We start from the raw sequence: 6,811 nt of genomic DNA, 5'->3' as shown, positions 1-6,811 counted from the left end.
CAAGGGTTTCACTATGTAATGAAGTTTCTGTTCATAAAAAGGCAAATGCAAGGCAGTAGCTTCTGGGAAGGTGTTTATCGGGTTTCATTTCAGTTGACTTCTATGAATCCAGTTGATTATTTTAAAAAAACCCTTAAAAGTTGTTGTGCTTTTTCAGTATCACATGGATAAAATCCCATCCTGCTGTACCGTAATTTCAAATCAAAGGAAATGCTGAAGTGTTTACTGAATGTTTTACTTGAAAAAGAAACAGGACTTCATGTTGACAAGTGAACACTGATTGTGTTGTCCTTCTGAGGCTGTGTGCTGATGTAGATCATGGATGTGTGAATGACATGCTCTGCTCACTGACATTTCAAGGGTAATGACTCAGAACGTTAATTTGACATCAGTAATGATTATTTGAATACAAGTTATTCTTGCTTAAATACACAGCTCCCTATGCTTTGATTAAAGCTGATCTGAATCTTACTGGTTATTAAAGTATTCTTGATATGCTGTGGAAAGAAACATGACTTTGCCTTCTATCTTAATGTTGAAGCTGTCAATAAGACATCAGATTTGCACAGACTGTTTTTTGTTTAGAAGAAAAACACTTAATGGAGGTGTTAGGGAATTCAGTGTAAACTGACTTTTCTGTACTGATGGGTGATGGTGTCTGAATGTTTCCCTTCTAAAACGGGCTCAGTTACCATTCCTTGCATGAACGTGGCTCTCAGATCCCAGATTCTCAGCAGCTGTGCTTCCCAGCTGCTGGTGTGGAAGGGAGGAGGAGGAAAGGGAAAGATGATGAGAATTTGTGGGACAGCCCAGTGTGTCTGGGACAGCAGTGCCAAGGCAGACTGTCAAACACAAAATTTAAGATCACAACAGGTTTACACAGGCACTGCAGCAGTACCCCAAGGGTTGTGACCATTCAGACACAAACTTGCTTTATCAGCTTGCTTAAAATAATGTGGCTTTAAAATTACAAAAGTAGAAACAACATAGCCTCTTTGGTTCCTCAGAAATAGGTGCATATTGAGCAGCCAGCTTAGAACACTGAAGGTGACTAAACAAAACAAAGGAGGAAATTGTGTTAAGGGTCTGAATTTGTAGACTTTTTCTTAAGGTAGGCCTCTTAGCTTGGCATTCTGTTACATGTCTATATTGACCTTTTTGTTTGTATAATTGAAGTAGTTTCAGATCTGCACAGCTGCTTGTTGAACATCTTCCCATGCTTGACAACTTCTGGAACAGGGATGAATAAGAACTGAATAAGAATTTTAAGTCTACCACATGAAACACTGGATAATGCTCACATTTCCTGGATGGAAATTGACTTACTAGAGCCAACTCTGTAAAAGTGTAAATATCACAGGGGATGATGAAAAGCTGTTCTCCTCCATTTGAGTAGCTAGTTCTTTGACCTTAATAAATGGGCAATTATTACTGGGCTGCTGTTCCATCAAAAATGCTCTTCATGGGTTTTTGTTCCTTTCAATGGGGCAGATCTTTTACACTCCACAAATGATTTGTTTCCTTTCATGCTGGGTTGTCAAGCGTGATGCGAAAGACTGATTGATAATATTTATTGCTGATTCTAAATCTTCCGACTCAGGTACTGACTGGGGAAAAAATTACCCTCTTAGTTATTAACAGGACTATTTAATTTAATAGGACTACTTAAATTTGCAATATACCTTTGTAGAACCATTTCTGTTTGAGTTTTACTTGCACCAGAAAGCACAAGGAGTCTGCACAAATGCACCTTGGACTCAACTGCTTCAAGCTGCTGTTCCATCCTACAGCTGCTGCACCGGATCTTGTACAGTCAAAGGCTGGAAATATTTATGCCTTGCTCCTTTCTTTGATAAATTGCAAATCTTGTGTTCTGTACAGAATAAATTTCTTCTGAATATTTGCAAATACTCAGAAAGCTGAGGTGCAGTGTTTTCTGAACTCTTGCTATCTTGGTGTGAATTGGGGCTTCTTTCATTTACAGGTACATGCTGTGGTTTTGTAGGAGGAATTTGTGTTTGTGACATTAGCTAGAAACGTGGCTCTTTTCAGACTAAGAAAAATAAAACGTGAATGTTTCTAGGATACTATTCCTAAGTGAATCTTGCCTCCTACTTGGATTTATGTATTCTATGGAACAAGGGTATGAAGGTCCAAAAACATGTCTCACATCATTTATAATGGATATTTTCATAAGGGAGCAAATCTGTATAAACTTGAAGTATGCATATAACAAGATCTTGTTCCAGAAGTGTAACAGCTGTTCACATGTATTGCTGATACATTTTGAAATGGTCAAAACCTGAGGTTAGAGGACCAACAGCCATTGCTGAATGTATGCTGCATTTTGAAGACTTAAGGCAAATACATGGGGTGATGCTGTGTTCACATTGACTTCTGAAAGAGTTCCTTCCAGCACCTTTTTGTTCTGTGGGTTTTTGTGGAAGAACACAGGAACTGTCCTACAAGATGTGTGCATAGAAATTTGCTAAGGTACGTGACATTTTACTTTGAATTCATGTTCCAAGGTCACAGTGTCTATTGCCGAGTGTCTGACAAGCTGCATGACTTAGAACTTGATGTTTCCTTGAAATGCTTCTACAGCTAAACCTTACTGAAAACTATTTTTGGAGTCTCTCCTGTCAGTGACTTCTGAGTAAAAGGAAGACAAGATGCAAGATACTTGTTAGAGGGATCCAGGTAGGTCTGAGTTTACTGAGGCTGTAGAAGCAGACATTCCTTTGTAGTTATTTTCACTGTTGAAAATGCCTATGGATGCTTGAATTGTGAGTTCTGAGTCAGTTACTGTCAGGGCCATGCTTCATTCATTTTCTACACCCTGTTTTCCTGTGTTTCTCACTTTAATTGTGTTTCTAGTCAACAGAGCTGTACTTGCTTTTCATGCACCAGGAGACAAGTCTGTTGTATTTGCATCTGGTTCTTAGCAGAAACACTGACCTCAGGTATCATTTTTAATATTCCCCTGTAATGCAAAAAAATCTTTAATTTCTGTTGTCTATACCTGTTTTAGTATTTATAGATGGGTGTTGAAAGCTTGTGTTAAGTATCTTTTTTTTTTTTTTTTTTTTCATCTTCAGGTCCATACCAGACTGAACATTTCACAAAAGCTGGGTTTTCTTTACTGTACCTCCCAGTCAGTTCTACCTGTGTGCAGTCCAGAAGGCCTTAGAATGCTTTTAAGATTTTGATGACAATTTCTTACTTCATTTCTACTTGAATATATGAATATTTTACCAAGTCAAGATTGTTATTGTTGTGAAATTGCTCATTGAAAACCATATTTCTTCATCTCAAGACTTAATTCATAGTGCTGCTTTATTTTCTGAAAGCTGGGTTTAAGTCCTGCAGGTAAAAAAACTGGCATTTGCCTTTGATATTTAAAGGCAGTATAAAAGGAAAATACAACTCTTTCTTCTTTATAGAATAAAGTTGAAGAAAACAAGAGTGGTTTAGTAGTAAGGCTGTTATCAAACTTAAATATGCATTTATTACTAATCTAATGAAACATTTTCTTCCCTGACAGATGCAAAGAGAATAAAACTGTAAAAAAAAAAATCAGTCACACCTAAATTTCAAGGTTTGAAACATGTGTTTGTGTTTTTTTCTGAGTGCAATTTATGAAGAATTAAAGTTGTGTAAGTAATGTAAGTTGGGAGCGCTACTGGAGTTATTCAGCCTGTAATTCAGTTTCTACGTGTTTGAATTCACTGCCAGAGTTTTGCAGTCTGTATTTTGGCACACATAAAGCTGCTGGATTGGAGGTACCGAGGAATGTTCCACAAGATTAGGGATAAAAGTTGACCCTGTGAACCTCTTTATACTAGAAAGTATTGCAAAGGAGTGAGTCAGAGCTTTCTGTGAGTTCAAAGTGAGGAGTGCTGGACAAATTCCCCTGATTTATTTAGGCAAGCCTGAAATAGAATATAATTTTCTTCAAGAATTCTCAAGGCTGTTTCATACTGTATACCTTACAGGAAGGTTATGTTTAGATTTACTTTGTGTGTATCTAACTAAAAGATTAAAACCTTTTATTATCTGCTCTTTCACTCTGGTATCTGTGAATCTTCAGACAGTGACTGCATTTAGCTAAGACTTACAAACCTTGGCTTGAATCTAAAAATTGTTTGTTGATTTAAGGTTAATAAAACTCAGAAGTGATCCCTGGCTTTGAACTGTGAAAAACCACCCCAGATCTTAGCATCCAGTCCCATTGCTTCCTCTGAAAGGACCAGGGTTAATCACACTGCTGTGTTCCAGCAGGCAGTCACTCGTTGCTTTGTGGTGAAACTGAAAACGTCTGTGCTGAAGCATTTAGGTGAAAACCCCATAAATGAGTCCCTGCATGATACTCTGTGCATTTCAGCACTGGCTGATGTGGAAGGAAAAGCTTTCAAGCCGTGTTTGCCAGCCCATCATGAACATCAAGACATTAAGATGAACACTTAAGAAGTTTGAAACATGATTTATTGAACCTGTGATTCTCTGAACTGTGCATGGTTTTTGTGCACAAATTCTTGATGAAAATGCCTCATTTTCTGGCCAGTGTTCAGTTTGCAGTGCAGCACCTAGTCTTAGTTTCTACTCTTAACCTTTTAAAGTCTAAAATTGATTTTAAAGGGCTGGGATTTTTTTGCGGAGAAAAGAGAGTTTCCTACTTTGAAGGCCTCCTCTCTTCATTGTTGACATTTCTAATTTTAAGTTCTTATAATCACATAAGTAAGTTCCACCTCTACTGAAATCAGTTGCATTATATGGATGTAAATGAAATCACGTTTAAATCATGAGTTGGGGTTCTCATAGACTATTGATTAATTTTGCGTCTTTCAATGCAATTTGGCATTGAAATGAGCTGTGCATTTTATGAATTTTCTGTGGTATTATTCATAGCTCAGCATGTTCCAGAATAGATTTTTGCAATGGCAACAGCTAAGCACAACTCATTTAATTTCTTTTCAAATCCAGCTATTTAAATGTAAGTAAAATTACTCTTCAGAATACAAGTCAAATTTTAAAATAGAATCTTTGTCTGAAATCACATTATCAAGCGTGTGTCTGCCTTTTTGGGTGTCTTGCACATTCTCTTTCCCCCTACATACACTCACACCTGTTCCTGCCGGTGTCAGTGGGAAATTTGCTGAATTTTATCCAAATTCAAAAAGCTGCCCTGGTTTGGGATGATGAACAACCCAAAGCTTGCTCTCACACCATGTGCTAACAAGACATGCATGTGCAGAATGGAGCAGAAGGAGGCTCACAAAAGCTTTCAGGGTCACTTTTAAGGGCACTTGACTATTTGACCAGATTTCAGTTTTAATGGTACCCAGTTCATTAGGTGTGGTAAGTACTCAGAGTACATCATCCTCACTATATTGCCTGGCCTGAAGCCAGAGGTTGTGAAACGTGTGTGGGTTCATTTGTAAGGGAAATTTTGCCTTGTGAAATTAAGGAAGAGCTGGTAAAAGTCATGCAAGGTCTAAAAATCAATGTGAAAAGGTGGTGATGTGGCATATGGACACTGGCACTATTTGAATTAAATCATAATTTGCTATATATGGGTATTGCAGCTTATTTGTGGAAAAAGATGCAAACAAACACCAGGAAATGAACTATGCCTGAAAATCTCCACTGAATTCACCTGGAAGGAAAATTTCCTGAAGTTGTTTTGTCTGATGAAGCACTGGCTCTTGAACAAGAGAGCAGAACACATAGAGCAGCGTTGGGAACACGACACTGAGAGGGCAGGCACTGGTGTGCCCACCTGGGATTCTGCCTCTGCAGCAGTATTTTCATGGAAAAGGGGCAGAAACAAATCTTGGAAAAAGGAACCTTGGATTCCAGAGGTCAGTTTGTGGCAGATCTGTAGGTCAGGTGTCCCTTTACATGGATGGACAAGGAGCTGAAGTCTCTTGAGTCTGTTGGGGACACCAGCACACACACCATGAGCACAATCTGACCTCCAAACATTCTCACAGCTCTTACGTACTCCCTCAGCCCCGAATCCTTATTGTTAAGTCTTAAAGCTAATCTGGTAACTTGTCAGTACACTGGCTCAAAGATTATGTAGTTGTCCTAGGAGTATGAGTTCCTAAGACTTAAAATAGAAACTTTGGGCTTTGTGACCTGATTCTGAAAGAAAAATAAAATTGGTGATGTCTGTACTGCTTCAGTGTAAATGTTCTGCCTGGAATACCTGGCACTAGTGGATATCACTAAAAAAAGCTTTGGGAAGTGCATGTCCAAGCTGTCTTCTCCCACATTGCCCCCTGCTCCCTTCCCTTGTGCCCTCTTCACTTGCTCTACCTCTCCCAGCTGTGCCACCCGGGCCCTGCTGCTGTTGGGGTGTTACACCCTGCCCGCTCTTCTGATGCTTGCATGGAATTTCCAGTTGTGTCCCAGATGTGCCTGTATCACACATCTGCCTGGAAACACCACATGCAGCTGTTGAGCACTTCCCTCAGCAGAGCAGCAAACTTTTATATTTTTTTAATCCACCCCAAAAGCCAAGAAATCATTACCAGCTAATACAGCCTTTGGCCCCAGTGCCGAAGGCAGAGGTCCAGGGGGTGCAGGCCAAATCCCTTCAGCTGGAAGGTATTGTGCTGTTGTTTATTTTGGAAGCACAGATGCAATTGATTCTTGTGTTCAGTCTTCTGGTGTCACCAGTTCCCAGGAATGAGATCTTGGCCTTGTGCATATAAGTGGAAAATATCCATAATTTTCAGTGAGATGGGGAGCCCATCCAAGTTCCCTCTGTGAACGGAGCTTCTTAGCAATGTGTTACTGTGCATTC

The sequence above is a fragment of the Lonchura striata genome, chromosome 7 (assembly GCF_046129695.1).
Source record: "Lonchura striata isolate bLonStr1 chromosome 7, bLonStr1.mat, whole genome shotgun sequence".
NCBI classification, from domain to species: domain Eukaryota; kingdom Metazoa; phylum Chordata; class Aves; order Passeriformes; family Estrildidae; genus Lonchura; species Lonchura striata.
The sequence above is the reverse complement of the archived record's forward strand: the minus strand, read 5'-3'. Positions refer to the sequence as shown.